This window comes from Ambystoma mexicanum, assembly GCF_040938575.1.
Source record: "Ambystoma mexicanum isolate Mex_15411 chromosome 12 unlocalized genomic scaffold, UKY_AmexF1_1 Mex_chr12_unloc.2, whole genome shotgun sequence".
Classification (NCBI taxonomy): Eukaryota; Metazoa; Chordata; class Amphibia; order Caudata; family Ambystomatidae; genus Ambystoma; species Ambystoma mexicanum.
In genome coordinates, this window is record NW_027182323.1 from 7,680,332 (window position 1) to 7,696,580 (window position 16,249).

The 16,249-nt window shown below is 46.1% G+C and overlaps 3 non-coding genes across 3 annotated transcripts; all 3 read right to left on the reverse strand.

The window, feature by feature from the left end:
• Positions 1-1,015: 1,015 nt before the first annotated feature.
• On the reverse strand, positions 1,016-1,088 carry TRNAM-CAU (transfer RNA methionine (anticodon CAU)). Its single transcript has one exon. It is a non-coding gene; the product is annotated as a tRNA-Met (tRNA).
• A 7,126-nt stretch (positions 1,089-8,214) lies between these two features.
• Positions 8,215-8,287, reverse strand: TRNAM-CAU (transfer RNA methionine (anticodon CAU)). Its single transcript has one exon. It is a non-coding gene; the product is annotated as a tRNA-Met (tRNA).
• A 7,125-nt stretch (positions 8,288-15,412) lies between these two features.
• TRNAM-CAU (transfer RNA methionine (anticodon CAU)) lies at positions 15,413-15,485 on the reverse strand. The gene has a single exon. It is a non-coding gene; the product is annotated as a tRNA-Met (tRNA).
• Positions 15,486-16,249: the final 764 nt, after the last annotated feature.

The following is a 16,249-nucleotide window of genomic DNA, read 5'->3' on the forward strand; positions in this document are numbered from 1 at the left end:
TTTGTAATCGTCAGTGAATAGTAATGAGGGGACATTAGTTATTTTGTAGCTCAAAGCCCAAAATTAAGTTGCAGAGAGTTATCCAAGTCTTTGCCTGTTTTCAAGGCAAAAACATTTGAACTGTTTCTCATTTTCAGGCCCCTGCCGGCAGTGAATTCACTGTATCACTGGCACCGTTAACAGCGGTGCCAGTGATTCAGTGGTTCTCAATGGGCACTTACCGTGACTGCGCCAGCTGCAATATCCCGGTAATATCGGGATATCGGGCGGTGGAAGCAGTAAGCTGTGTTTGCTGTTGGCGGCTTACCGGCAAACTCGTAAGGAACACCATAGTCTTTCCGATAAAAGACATGCCGCTACTCTGGGCTGGCAAGTACCCGCCCATTTAAAGCACATTAGTACATAATGCCCCGAGAGTAGATGATGCTAGACTTTGGTTTTTGTGTTGTGTTTCAATGTACAGCTCAGATGAAGCAACTGCAGTTGTCTTGTTCTCGGACCCAAAATGGGATGCTTTCTTGAATCTATAGGTTGCCTTGATAACTAACCGGTAGGCTTTCAAAGGCACTGGACCATTCTTATTGACAGGAGTGGATATCAAGAAAATGGCAGACCTGTGTGATTTTGGGAATTCATTTTTTGAAATCTCCTGTCAACCTTCAACGTAATCCGTGATGAGATTCCCCCGGATCCATATATATTGGTTTGAGTGCGGCACCATACGTTGCCTGGATCACATGCTTTTTTACACACGAGCACAAACTATCTTTCTCCTGCACTTTGAATGACATGAGCTGGTAATCCCGCGTTCCTTTGAGATTAATCGAAAACCAGGCCACTGTTACTGCAATTAATGTGATTTATTAATGGATGACTTGATTTATGAATGGATGAATTGGAGTGAGAATGTGCAGTGATTTCATGGATCTGCACAACAGCCGAAGGAGAATAATATTTAAAAGTAAAGGTTGAAAAGGCCCGAAGCAGTTAATTCTAATGAATAGTCAAAAGTAAATGCCCTCTGTGAGGCTCGAACTCACGACCTTCAGATTATGAGACTGACGCGCTGCCTACTGCGCTAAGAAGGCACTGTCGTTCTATACCTCAACACGGCTTATACCAGAAACCCAGGCCAATTGCATTTATGTATATTGGCTTCCATGCTGTCACTGCTATCATTACATTCAAACTCTCCTTAAGACTACCAATAATAGTTTTCAGATTCGATTTTGTTCTGCATATGCTAATGATTCTGCATCTAAAACTTGCCACAATACTACAGAATCGGATAAAAAAAAAACAATGTTGAAAAGTAGAACACCTGCTGAGCTCATTTCACCCATAAACATTTTTACTGAAGGTGATTTCCCTTGCAGATAAAGTCGTCTACAACCAGAGAGGGTGAGGGGAGTTAGTCATGCTGATCGAATTTCACCGCTAGACGGCGCAGAAAGTTGTCAACAGTGAAGGAAATGTGATGTATACTAGAATGGCCTGCATCCCTTGCGGTATAGATCCAGGGATGGAGCCAGCCTCCATTTTCTGGTGGGATGCTGGAGGGAAGGTTTGCCTGCTGATCAGCTTCCTGCATGACCACGAGAGTGCGTAAAAGCTGTCATATAGCAGTCAGGCTCGGACTGGGACAAGAAAGACGGCCGGGCACCTAAAAGAAAAGTGGCCAGTCCTTCGCCTCAAAAAGAGGGGCCCTCAAACCAGCATCCGTGAATCACGTCAATTCACAACATTGCATGCACCGGTAAGATAACCAAATGGGCGACTACACCTGCTGCAGAAATCTGTGGAGGCATGTTATGGTATCAGGTGTGACCTGCCTTACAGAGGCAGCTCACATCCTGTAAGCTGGTCTTGAGTACCTGGCACACACTGCCAACAACTCCCACACTTTGTTGGGGCCACCTGTTACCGCTGGCGATACCACAACTCTCTGAACTTGCAGGGCATAGCTCCTGCAAGAACACGTTATGCTCGAGGCCACGCACCGGTATGATAATCCAGTGGGTGAACACACCTGCCGCAGGAATCTGTTGAATTAGGTTGTGTGTCGCACAGGCATCACCCGGCATTACAGAAGAATCACAGATACACCCCACGTTGTGAATGCGAGTACCTGGGCTGGCCCACGCTGCCTCAATCTACCACTCTCCATTGGTGCCACTGAGGACCCCAAGCCAATCCGACAACTCACCCCTGCAAGAACAGGCTATGCATGAAAAGGAGTGGATTAATGCATGTGCTGTACAATTCTGGGGACTGTGATGTGTGCAGTGGTGGAAGTGGAAATACGAAACTAGTGGTACTCTGGCTGCATCCAAAAAGGAGGGAGTGGGATGGCCAAACAGCTGTTGGAGGGGGGTGGGTGGAATGGACTAGGAGGATCACAAACTTTGGCTGAACGCTAAGCGCCACTCTTCAAATTTGATCACATACCTTCCAAGCTTGACTGGGTACAAATAGTTTGGATTTCAAGGCCTTCAGTAATAATGTCTTATAGAGTTTACTTACAAAAAACAGAAATGGCATAATCGAGCCACATGACAACATGTAAATCCGTATAGCAACATGTTAAGCCAAAAGAATATTTTGTGGCTTTAATTTTCACATCCTGAATAGTAAGCTATACGTCCCAGAAGGTGAGATAATGGCAACCTGAAAAATCTATATAAACACACTGTACTTTCAGTGATTTAACACATGCAACAAAATAAGTTGTGCAATAAACACTGATATGGAGATTCATTGTCACAAAATTCCAGCTGGCCCAACTTCCTCCTGCCCATCCATCCATCCATGGATCCATTACTATATACACCAACCTATGCCGTCCATCCATCCATTCATCTATCCATTGGTCAAGGCACTCTGTAGCGCATAAAGGAATTCAGGTGGGAATTCATGAACCTTGAAGAGGGTTTTTCTGTTAAACAGGTGCTTTTTGGTTGGTGAAGCTCTGTTGCTGGCACACAGATAGCTGCATCATAAGAGCAGCAGAGTAAATATGTAAACTTTGTGTCTCAATGATGCTTCTGTGCTTTGCTCTGTTAAGCGAGTCCACTTAAAAAAGGCACATAATTAGGATAATACATTAATGCACTTTCTGGCTCCATATTTACAGTCTCGTTCACAGGACTGAGCAAAATTTGCAGTGAACTGCATGTGCCTGCAGTTTCTGGGGCATTTCCACGTAAAGCGCACTCACATGCTGAGCGGCAATAGACAGGGACTCTATGCCTGCAAAGTTCCCATTGCCATCAACTCTCAGATCCTCCAGCACACGGCTGGCCCTTACAGCAGTCGTGGTGGAAGAAGGGTGCATCAAACTGGCTGTGCTAGGTCAAAACTGTGTGGAGTGTGCTCGGCGTTGAATGAACGAGCCACGTTTCAAGAGACCTAAAACTGAACAGATCTAATCTTTTGCCCTGCATTTCCAAGCACTAATTCAACTTATTTTTTCATCAGAAGCATACACATTGAACCACCATTCTCCAATCTGTCTACCTGCCCCAGGCTAACCACAAGGTACTCTCCCCAGAGAACCGGACCTGATGCATCAGCAGATTAATAATTGCTGGAATGCCTCATCTGCTCGTTGTCCATGAAAGCGATGTTGAAAAAATTTGATTAGTGACATAAAGCAACTACTTTTGGTGCATATTTCAAGATATCAGTCATCAGGTGGAGCGTGCTGTGTTGCTGACCTGCACCAACCATAAAGAAGATCACTGCAGGTAAAAGGGGAGTTTAGAAATAAAAAAAATATTTGTATGCATATGCAGTGTGTATGTGCGTCGCAAATTGATACCAGCACAGGGTGGGTTAGTCTCTCCAAAACATCTCTGCAGTCATGGACCTCGTCTCGGCCGATTTAAATGAACATAAAACACGCAGAATGTGTGGAGGCATGTAGTCCGTTTACACGCACTTCCATGTACTGCACGATCCTACAGAGAGAGAGTTACAGAAATGGGCAGGGCCAGCCGCACAATGGAACTTAATTGTTTGAAAAAGAAACTAAACTCGGAGCATGATTTCCTGAACTATACAGAATGGAACAGACAGTTGTGTTAGATCAAACAAATCATTGAACTCTGCCATGCGTACACTTTAGCGTATTCACTGTTAGAAATGTAAAAGATAAGGGAATGGGATCTTAGGGCACATATTTCTTTAAGATATATAGATTGTTACTGGGACATTTCACTCTGTCAAAAAGGATGTTTTCATGATGTCATGTTCCATTGAAGTATGTGTACATTGGGCAGTTTACCCGCTGGGTATGTCATTTCAGTTATACACACTCTGCTATCTGGTGCTGGGAATTATTTTCTTGTTCATTCAGTTAACTTAATAAAGGTTCATTTTTAACAAATACATATATTTTTAGATTTACTGGTAGCACTAGGAATACTAGTAACAAGAGAATAAAAGTACAAAGCAAGCAAAACTGCAAAATAAACGGTGTGCTCTTAGCGGCATGCCTACAGTGACTTCTAAATGAAGCAATGCTTCAACGGGTCTATGGCATGGATGGCTGCTCTGCTTTCTTTCTCCTTTTGACCTTCAGCACATCTATCCTTTTCAAGAAGTAGCCGGGTCCTTTCTATTCATTTTAAAGAGGTTTCAGACGGCAGCAGCTTCAGGGCAATCACTAGTTAATTTAAGTTGCTTAACAGCAGGGGTCTTTGCATGGAGTGGATGGGCCTCGAGTACTGGGCTTGCAGACGGTCTACAAGCCCAGTCCAGTCCTCCAGAGTAAAAAAAGCTATAAAGGGTAGATGACCTGGCCGGGCACTGGCCCCTTTATTTTATGTTTTTATCTTTACTTACTATTTGTGATCACGTCGGCCCACGTGCATGCACAAATAATGTCTTCTGCTGTCCACCTCGGCTGGGTTGCAGAGCTGGGTTGAGCTAGGCGGAGCCTTCTGTTGGCCTGCTGTAGCTCCGGATAGAGGCCTTGTCGCTGTTGTTACACTTGCAAGTTGCATGTGCTTTGCTTTGCAATAGCCAGAGGGCCAGAGGCCTGCAGGCTGCTACTCCATGTCAAAAATTCCTTCCTTGTTTACCAAATGTGCGGGGGGCTGTCGTGGTGAGTGACCGACCGCACCCAGACCCAGCAGCACAATACACCATGCACATGCGGTCCGCTCACGTGATTGACTGCCAAGCCAGCCCAAGCCACATTGCAGCAGCAGGCCCCTGGCAGTTGCCTGGTCGCTGCCCCGACGCTCACAGCGAGGAGGACTATACACTAGGCAGGTCACCCCGCGCACCACCCTAACCCAAAACAAACATGCACACAACACAGGACAGGAACCGCCCATATCAGAAGGCGAGCTCTCAGCTCTCTCCCTCCCAACCCCCAGGACAATTTGTTACAATTTGGTGTTTAACCTGGCACCACACCGGCAGATGGCTGGGGACACACACTGCCCATCACGGCCTCAGCTATTGTGTGCATTCATCAAAGCAAAGTTAACACTTACTAAGTGTTAACCTTCTTTGATGGATGCCTTCTGCATTCCATCAGCTGTGCGGCGGCGAGTAACTCAGAGCAATATGTAACATTACCTTGCCTAAAGTAACTTAAGTTACTCAATCGCAAAAATAATGTTATATTCCAAACTGGCCCCAGGGTGGCTTGTAAAACTGGCCCCAGGCCATCCCGAGTCCGAATTGCATTCTGCCGGTGGCAGAACGTCCGATAGGGCAGTCCGCCCCTGACAGCAGTGAAGGAAATGAGATGCAAACTACAGTGCCCTGAATCCCCTGAGGTATAAATACAGGGTTTGAGCAACTCTCAACTTTTGTTTGGGGGGAGGTTGCATTTTGGTGGCTGATGGACAGTTTTGAAAAGTGTGTTACAAGTGGAGCCATGCATGGTCACCCAACGCCTAGTGCCCCTCCAAGTGCCTGCAAGCCCACTATCAATTGTGCCTATGTTTTGTGCACTCTTACCTCGGTAACCCACAGCATACAAACGTGTCTCTCTGCACCCGACTGACATGAGGAAAATATGTGAAGCTTAATGTCAGTGCTGATAAGTTTTCTGTGCTGCGAATCAAACAGGGCAACTTCTCGAGACCAGGCGAGATGACTAAAGTTCCCAGCCTATCAAGCAAACATGCATCGGAGTCTCACCAGAACTGGATGTGTGGCCTGCAGGTTATACAGAGAGGTCTGAAGTCAGTCCATTAACCCATTGGGCACTCTTATCTGGTTTCAAACTGGGGACTTGCACATTTCAAATTCAGAGGAGCGCTTCTGGAAAATTAGGTGTTCTGGAATGCAGGTCGGAATCTGTCAGTGACTGGCCATGCAAATAACTTTCAGGTGTGTCATTTATTCTTTGGAGATGACCCCCACACACCGCTCCCTGCCACTCCTGACCCCAGGGGAGTATACAGCATTGCAAGAGTGGGGGAGCGAGCCACAAAAAAGTCCTGCAACATGTCCCCCAAACACAGCTTGGAAAATCCAGACTAAACTGACATGCAATCGTTTCCGCCGCGCCATTTGATAAACAACGGCGTGTGCGCTGCAGCTAGAACTTTACTTTCTTAAGTCCCTGAGCGCATTCACTAGTCCGATTTCAGAAATTAGTCAAATCATTTCTTTCTGGAGTCGTACACTCTGACCCCGGAAAGAAATGACCTGACTTCTTTCAGAAGTTCAGACTAGTAAATGCGCGCAGGACTGGAGCTGAAGTCAGAGCATGCAACACTGTCTGGTGTCCATGTCCCTCACCGCTCCAGGCTGCATCTGATGCAGCAGCCCAAAACGAGGTGGGACATGGGCACCTATTTGCCGTGTGCTGTTGGTCGAATGGCAAAACCCTCGTTGTTAGGGTGGACAACTTCACAAAATGGTTTCACAGGACACTGTCCTTGCCCTTCCGAACTCCCAAGCATCCACAATCCCATTTGGCGTGTTATGTGCCCCACCGAGACCTATCAAACCTTGGGGATTGTCCCAGGGTCTCTGGGTTTTCATGCTCTTCTCCGAGTACCTGGGGAAGAGCAAGAAATCTCTGGGTTTGTATGGGCCGGCAATAAAATGCAGTGCCTCTCTTCTCTCATATCTCGTCGGTGATCTGAGGATGGCTGTGTGACAAGCAAGGTAAACAACCCCGCTCAGGCAGAAAAGAGCGACCACCGTGGTATTTGAACACTTAACATCTCTTTGTAATCGTCAGTGAATAGTAATGAGGGGACATTAGTTATTTTGTAGCTCAAAGCCCAAAATTAAGTTGCAGAGAGTTATCCAAGTCTTTGCCTGTTTTCAAGGCAAAAACATTTGAACTGTTTCTCATTTTCAGGCCCCTGCCGGCAGTGAATTCACTGTATCACTGGCACCGTTAACAGCGGTGCCAGTGATTCAGTGGTTCTCAATGGGCACTTACCGTGACTGCGCCAGCTGCAATATCCCGGTAATATCGGGATATCGGGCGGTGGAAGCAGTAAGCTGTGTTTGCTGTTGGCGGCTTACCGGCAAACTCGTAAGGAACACCATAGTCTTTCCGATAAAAGACATGCCGCTACTCTGGGCTGGCAAGTACCCGCCCATTTAAAGCACATTAGTACATAATGCCCCGAGAGTAGATGATGCTAGACTTTGGTTTTTGTGTTGTGTTTCAATGTACAGCTCAGATGAAGCAACTGCAGTTGTCTTGTTCTCGGACCCAAAATGGGATGCTTTCTTGAATCTATAGGTTGCCTTGATAACTAACCGGTAGGCTTTCAAAGGCACTGGACCATTCTTATTGACAGGAGTGGATATCAAGAAAATGGCAGACCTGTGTGATTTTGGGAATTCATTTTTTGAAATCTCCTGTCAACCTTCAACGTAATCCGTGATGAGATTCCCCCGGATCCATATATATTGGTTTGAGTGCGGCACCATACGTTGCCTGGATCACATGCTTTTTTACACACGAGCACAAACTATCTTTCTCCTGCACTTTGAATGACATGAGCTGGTAATCCCGCGTTCCTTTGAGATTAATCGAAAACCAGGCCACTGTTACTGCAATTAATGTGATTTATTAATGGATGACTTGATTTACGAATGGATGAATTGGAGTGAGAATGTGCAGTGATTTCATGGATCTGCACAACAGCCGAAGGAGAATAATATTTAAAAGTAAAGGTTGAAAAGGCCCGAAGCAGTTAATTCTAATGAATAGTCAAAAGTAAATGCCCTCTGTGAGGCTCGAACTCACGACCTTCAGATTATGAGACTGACGCGCTGCCTACTGCGCTAAGAAGGCACTGTCGTCCTATACCTCAACACGGCTTATACCAGAAACCCAGGCCAATTGCATTTATGTATATTGGCTTCCATGCTGTCACTGCTATCATTACATTCAAACTCTCCTTAAGACTACCAATAATAGTTTTCAGATTCGATTTTGTTCTGCATATGCTAATGATTCTGCATCTAAAACTTGCCACAATACTACAGAATCGGATAAAAAAAAAACAATGTTGAAAAGTAGAACACCTGCTGAGCTCATTTCACCCATAAACATTTTTACTGAAGGTGATTTCCCTTGCAGAAAAAGTCGTCTACAACCAGAGAGGGTGAGGGGAGTTAGTCATGCTGATCGAATTTCACCGCTAGACGGCGCAGAAAGTTGTCAACAGTGAAGGAAATGTGATGTATACTAGAATGGCCTGCATCCCTTGCGGTATAGATCCAGGGATGGAGCCAGCCTCCATTTTCTGGTGGGATGCTGGAGGGAAGGTTTGCCTGCTGATCAGCTTCCTGCATGACCACGAGAGTGCGTAAAAGCTGTCATATAGCAGTCAGGCTCGGACTGGGACAAGAAAGACGGCCGGGCACCTAAAAGAAAAGTGCCCAGTCCTTCGCCTCAAAAAGAGGGGCCCTCAAACCAGCATCCGTGAATCACGTCAATTCACAACATTGCATGCACCGGTAAGATAACCAAATGGGCGACTACACCTGCTGCAGAAACCTGTGGAGGCATGTTATGGTATCAGGTGTGACCTGCCTTACAGAGGCAGCTCACATCCTGTAAGCTGGTCTTGAGTACCTGGCACACACTGCCAACAACTCCCACACTTTGTTGGGGCCACCTGTTACCGCTGGCGATACCACAACTCTCTGAACTTGCAGGGCATAGCTCCTGCAAGAACACGTTATGCTTGAGGCCACGCACCGGTATGATAATCCAGTGGGTGAACACACCTGCCGCAGGAATCTGTTGAATTAGGTTGTGTGTCGCACAGGCATCACCCGGCATTACAGAAGAATCACAGATACACCCCACGTTGTGAATGCGAGTACCTGGGCTGGCCCACGCTGCCTCAATCTACCACTCTCCATTGGTGCCACCGCGGACCCCAAGCCAATCCGACAACTCACCCCTGCAAGAACAGGCTATGCATGAAAAGGAGTGGATTAATGCATGTGCTGTACAATTCTGGGGACTGTGATGTGTGCAGTGGTGGAAGTGGAAATACGAAACTAGTGGTACTCTGGCTGCATCCAAAAAGGAGGGAGTGGGATGGCCAAACAGCTGTTGGAGGGGGGTGGGTGGAATGGACTAGGAGGATCACAAACTTTGGCTGAACGCTAAGCGCCACTCTTCAAATTTGATCACATACCTTCCAAGCTTGACTGGGTACAAATAGTTTGGATTTCAAGGCCTTCAGTAATAATGTCTTATAGAGTTTACTTACAAAAAACAGAAATGGCATAATCGAGCCACATGACAACATGTAAATCCGTATAGCAACATGTTAAGCCAAAAGAATATTTTGTGGCTTTAATTTTCACATCCTGAATAGTAAGCTATACGTCCCAGAAGGTGAGATAATGGCAACCTGAAAAATCTATATAAACACACTGTACTTTCAGTGATTTAACACATGCAACAAAATAAGTTGTGCAATAAACACTGATATGGAGATTCATTGTCACAAAATTCCAGCTGGCCCAACTTCCTCCTGCCCATCCATCCATCCATGGATCCATTACTATATACACCAACCTATGCCGTCCATCCATCCATTCATCTATCCATTGGTCAAGGCACTCTGTAGCGCATAAAGGAATTCAGGTGGGAATTCATGAACCTTGAAGAGGGTTTTTCTTTTAAACAGGTGCTTTTTGGTTGGTGAAGCTCTGTTGCTGGCACACAGATAGCTGCATCATAAGAGCAGCAGAGTAAATATGTAAACTTTGTGTCTCAATGATGCTTCTGTGCTTTGCTCTGTTAAGCGAGTCCACTTAAAAAAGGCACATAATTAGGATAATACATTAATGCACTTTCTGGCTCCATATTTACAGTCTCGTTCACAGGACTGAGCAAAATTTGCAGTGAACTGCATGTGCCTGCAGTTTCTGGGGCATTTCCACGTAAAGCGCACTCACATGCTGAGCGGCAATAGACAGGGACTCTATGCCTGCAAAGTTCCCATTGCCATCAACTCTCAGATCCTCCAGCACACGGCTGGCCCTTACAGCAGTAGTGGTGGAAGAAGGGTGCATCAAACTGGCTGTGCTAGGTCAAAACTGTGTGGAGTGTGCTCGACGTTGAATGAACGAGCCACGTTTCAAGAGACCTAAAACTGAACAGATCTAATCTTTTGCCCTGCATTTCCAAGCACTAATTCAACTTATTTTTTCATCAGAAGCATACACATTGAACCACCATTCTCCAATCTGTCTACCTGCCCCAGGCTAACCACAAGGTACTCTCCCCAGAGAACCGGACCTGATGCATCAGCAGATTAATAATTGCTGGAATGCCTCATCTGCTCGTTGTCCATGAAAGCGATGTTGAAAAAATTTGATTAGTGACATAAAGCAACTACTTTTGGTGCATATTTCAAGATATCAGTCATCAGGTGGAGCGTGCTGTGTTGCTGACCTGCACCAACCATAAAGAAGATCACTGCAGGTAAAAGGGGAGTTTAGAAATAAAAAAAATATTTGTATGCATACGCAGTGTGTATGTGCGTCGCAAATTGATACCAGCACAGGGTGGGTTAGTCTCTCCAAAACATCTCTGCAGTCATGGACCTCGTCTCGGCCGATTTAAATGAACATAAAACACGCAGAATGTGTGGAGGCATGTAGTCCGTTTACACGCACTTCCATGTACTGCACGATCCTACAGAGAGAGAGTTACAGAAATGGGCAGGGCCAGCCGCACAATGGAACTTAATTGTTTGAAAAAGAAACTAAACTCGGAGCATGATTTCCTGAACTATACAGAATGGAACAGACAGTTGTGTTAGATCAAACAAATCATTGAACTCTGCCATGCGTACACTTTAGCGTATTCACTGTTAGAAATGTAAAAGATAAGGGAATGGGATCTTAGGGCACATATTTCTTTAAGATATATAGATTGTTACTGGGACATTTCACTCTGTCAAAAAGGATGTTTTCATGATGTCATGTTCCATTGAAGTATGTGTACATTGGGCAGTTTACCCGCTGGGTATGTCATTTCAGTTATACACACTCTGCTATCTGGTGCTGGGAATTATTTTCTTGTTCATTCAGTTAACTTAATAAAGGTTCATTTTTAACAAATACATATATTTTTAGATTTACTGGTAGCACTAGGAATACTAGTAACAAGAGAATAAAAGTACAAAGCAAGCAAAACTGCAAAATAAACGGTGTGCTCTTAGCGGCATGCCTACAGTGACTTCTAAATGAAGCAATGCTTCAACGGGTCTATGGCATGGATGGCTGCTCTGCTTTCTTTCTCCTTTTGACCTTCAGCACATCTATCCTTTTCAAGAAGTAGCCGGGTCCTTTCTATTCATTTTAAAGAGGTTTCAGACGGCAGCAGCTTCAGGGCAATCACTAGTTAATTTAAGTTGCTTAACAGCAGGGGTCTTTGCATGGAGTGGATGGGCCTCGAGTACTGGGCTTGCAGACGGTCTACAAGCCCAGTCCAGTCCTCCAGAGTAAAAAAAGCTATAAAGGGTAGATGACCTGGCCGGGCACTGGCCCCTTTATTTTATGTTTTTATCTTTACTTACTATTTGTGATCACGTCGGCCCACGTGCATGCACAAATAATGTCTTCTGCTGTCCACCTCGGCTGGGTTGCAGAGCTGGGTTGAGCTAGGCGGAGCCTTCTGTTGGCCTGCTGTAGCTCCGGATAGAGGCCTTGTCGCTGTTGTTACACTTGCAAGTTGCATGTGCTTTGCTTTGCAATAGCCAGAGGGCCAGAGGCCTGCAGGCTGCTACTCCATGTCAAAAATTCCTTCCTTGTTTACCAAATGTGCGGGGGGCTGTCGTGGTGAGTGACCGACCGCACCCAGACCCAGCAGCACAATACACCATGCACATGCGGTCCGCTCACGTGATTGACTGCCAAGCCAGCCCAAGCCACATTGCAGCAGCAGGCCCCTGGCAGTTGCCTGGTCGCTGCCCCGACGCTCACAGCGAGGAGGACTATACACTAGGCAGGTCACCCCGCGCACCACCCTAACCCAAAACAAACATGCACACAACACAGGACAGGAACCGCCCATATCAGAAGGCGAGCTCTCAGCTCTCTCCCTCCCAACCCCCAGGACAATTTGTTACAATTTGGTGTTTAACCTGGCACCACACCGGCAGATGGCTGGGGACACACACTGCCCATCACAGCCTCAGCTATTGTGTGCATTCATCAAAGCAAAGTTAACACTTACTAAGTGTTAACCTTCTTTGATGGATGCCTTCTGCATTCCATCAGCTGTGCGGCGGCGAGTAACTCAGAGCAATATGTAACATTACCTTGCCTAAAGTAACTTAAGTTACTCAATCGTAAAAATAATGTTATATTCCAAACTGGCCCCAGGGTGGCTTGTAAAACTGGCCCCAGGCCATCCCGAGTCCGAATTGCATTCTGCCGGTGGCAGAACGTCCGATAGGGCAGTCCGCCCCTGACAGCAGTGAAGGAAATGAGATGCAAACTACAGTGCCCTGAATCCCCTGAGGTATAAATACAGGGTTTGAGCAACTCTCAACTTTTGTTTGGGGGGAGGTTGCATTTTGGTGGCTGATGGACAGTTTTGAAAAGTGTGTTACAAGTGGAGCCATGCATGGTCACCCAACGCCTAGTGCCCCTCCAAGTGCCTGCAAGCCCACTATCAATTGTGCCTATGTTTTGTGCACTCTTACCTCGGTAACCCACAGCATACAAACGTGTCTCTCTGCACCCGACTGACATGAGGAAAATATGTGAAGCTTAATGTCAGTGCTGATAAGTTTTCTGTGCTGCGAATCAAACAGGGCAACTTCTCGAGACCAGGCGAGATGACTAAAGTTCCCAGCCTATCAAGCAAACATGCATCGGAGTCTCACCAGAACTGGATGTGTGGCCTGCAGGTTATACAGAGAGGTCTGAAGTCAGTCCATTAACCCATTGGGCACTCTTATCTGGTTTCAAACTGGGGACTTGCACATTTCAAATTCAGAGGAGCGCTTCTGGAAAATTAGGTGTTCTGGAATGCAGGTCGGAATCTGTCAGTGACTGGCCATGCAAATAACTTTCAGGTGTGTCATTTATTCTTTGGAGATGACCCCCACACACCGCTCCCTGCCACTCCTGACCCCAGGGGAGTATACAGCATTGCAAGAGTGGGGGAGCGAGCCACAAAAAAGTCCTGCAACATGTCCCCCAAACACAGCTTGGAAAATCCAGACTAAACTGACATGCAATCGTTTCCGCCGCGCCATTTGATAAACAACGGCGTGTGCGCTGCAGCTAGAACTTTACTTTCTTAAGTCCCTGAGCGCATTCACTAGTCCGATTTCAGAAATTAGTCAAATCATTTCTTTCTGGAGTCGTACACTCTGACCCCGGAAAGAAATGACCTGACTTCTTTCAGAAGTTCAGACTAGTAAATGCGCGCAGGACTGGAGCTGAAGTCAGAGCATGCAACACTGTCTGGTGTCCATGTCCCTCACCGCTCCAGGCTGCATCTGATGCAGCAGCCCAAAACGAGGTGGGACATGGGCACCTATTTGCCGTGTGCTGTTGGTCGAATGGCAAAACCCTCGTTGTTAGGGTGGACAACTTCACAAAATGGTTTCACAGGACACTGTCCTTGCCCTTCCGAACTCCCAAGCATCCACAATCCCATTTGGCGTGTTATGTGCCCCACCGAGACCTATCAAACCTTGGGGATTGTCCCAGGGTCTCTGGGTTTTCATGCTCTTCTCCGAGTACCTGGGGAAGAGCAAGAAATCTCTGGGTTTGTATGGGCCGGCAATAAAATGCAGTGCCTCTCTTCTCTCATATCTCGTCGGTGATCTGAGGATGGCTGTGTGACAAGCAAGGTAAACAACCCCGCTCAGGCAGAAAAGAGCGACCACCGTGGTATTTGAACACTTAACATCTCTTTGTAATCGTCAGTGAATAGTAATGAGGGGACATTAGTTATTTTGTAGCTCAAAGCCCAAAATTAAGTTGCAGAGAGTTATCCAAGTCTTTGCCTGTTTTCAAGGCAAAAACATTTGAACTGTTTCTCATTTTCAGGCCCCTGCCGGCAGTGAATTCACTGTATCACTGGCACCGTTAACAGCGGTGCCAGTGATTCAGTGGTTCTCAATGGGCACTTACCGTGACTGCGCCAGCTGCAATATCCCGGTAATATCGGGATATCGGGCGGTGGAAGCAGTAAGCTGTGTTTGCTGTTGGCGGCTTACCGGCAAACTCGTAAGGAACACCATAGTCTTTCCGATAAAAGACATGCCGCTACTCTGGGCTGGCAAGTACCCGCCCATTTAAAGCACATTAGTACATAATGCCCCGAGAGTAGATGATGCTAGACTTTGGTTTTTGTGTTGTGTTTCAATGTACAGCTCAGATGAAGCAACTGCAGTTGTCTTGTTCTCGGACCCAAAATGGGATGCTTTCTTGAATCTATAGGTTGCCTTGATAACTAACCGGTAGGCTTTCAAAGGCACTGGACCATTCTTATTGACAGGAGTGGATATCAAGAAAATGGCAGACCTGTGTGATTTTGGGAATTCATTTTTTGAATCTCCTGTCAACCTTCAACGTAATCCGTGATGAGATTACCCCGGATCCATATATATTGGTTTGAGTGCGGCACCATACGTTGCCTGGATCACATGCTTTTTTACACACGAGCACAAACTATCTTTCTCCTGCACTTTGAATGACATGAGCTGGTAATCCCGCGTTCCTTTGAGATTAATCGAAAACCAGGCCACTGTTACTGCAATTAATGTGATTTATTAATGGATGACTTGATTTATGAATGGATGAATTGGAGTGAGAATGTGCAGTGATTTCATGGATCTGCACAACAGCCGAAGGAGAATAATATTTAAAAGTAAAGGTTGAAAAGGCCCGAAGCAGTTAATTCTAATGAATAGTCAAAAGTAAATGCCCTCTGTGAGGCTCGAACTCACGACCTTCAGATTATGAGACTGACGCGCTGCCTACTGCGCTAAGAAGGCACTGTCGTTCTGTACCTCAACACGGCCTATACCAGAAACCCAGGCCAATTGCATTTATGTATATTGGCTTCCATGCTGTCACTGCTATCATTACATTCAAACTCTCCTTAAGACTACCAATAATAGTTTTCAGATTCGATTTTGTTCTGCATATGCTAATGATTCTGCATCTAAAACTTGCCACAATACTACAGAATCGGATAAAAAAAAAACAATGTTGAAAAGTAGAACACCTGCTGAGCTCATTTCACCCATAAACATTTTTACTGAAGGTGATTTCCCTTGCAGAAAAAGTCGTCTACAACCAGAGAGGGTGAGGGGAGTTAGTCATGCTGATCGAATTTCACCGCTAGACGGCGCAGAAAGTTGTCAACAGTGAAGGAAATGTGATGTATACTAGAATGGCCTGCATCCCTTGCGGTATAGATCCAGGGATGGAGCCAGCCTCCATTTTCTGGTGGGATGCTGGAGGGAAGGTTTGCCTGCTGATCAGCTTCCTGCATGACCACGAGAGTGCGTAAAAGCTGTCATATAGCAGTCAGGCTCGGACTGGGACAAGAAAGACGGCCGGGCACCTAAAAGAAAAGTGCCCAGTCCTTCGCCTCAAAAAGAGGGGCCCTCAAACCAGCATCCGTGAATCACGTCAATTCACAACATTGCATGCACCGGTAAGATAACCAAATGGGCGACTACACCTGCTGCAGAAACCTGTGGAGGCATGTTATGGTATCAGGTGTGACCTGCCTTACAGAGGCAGCTCACAT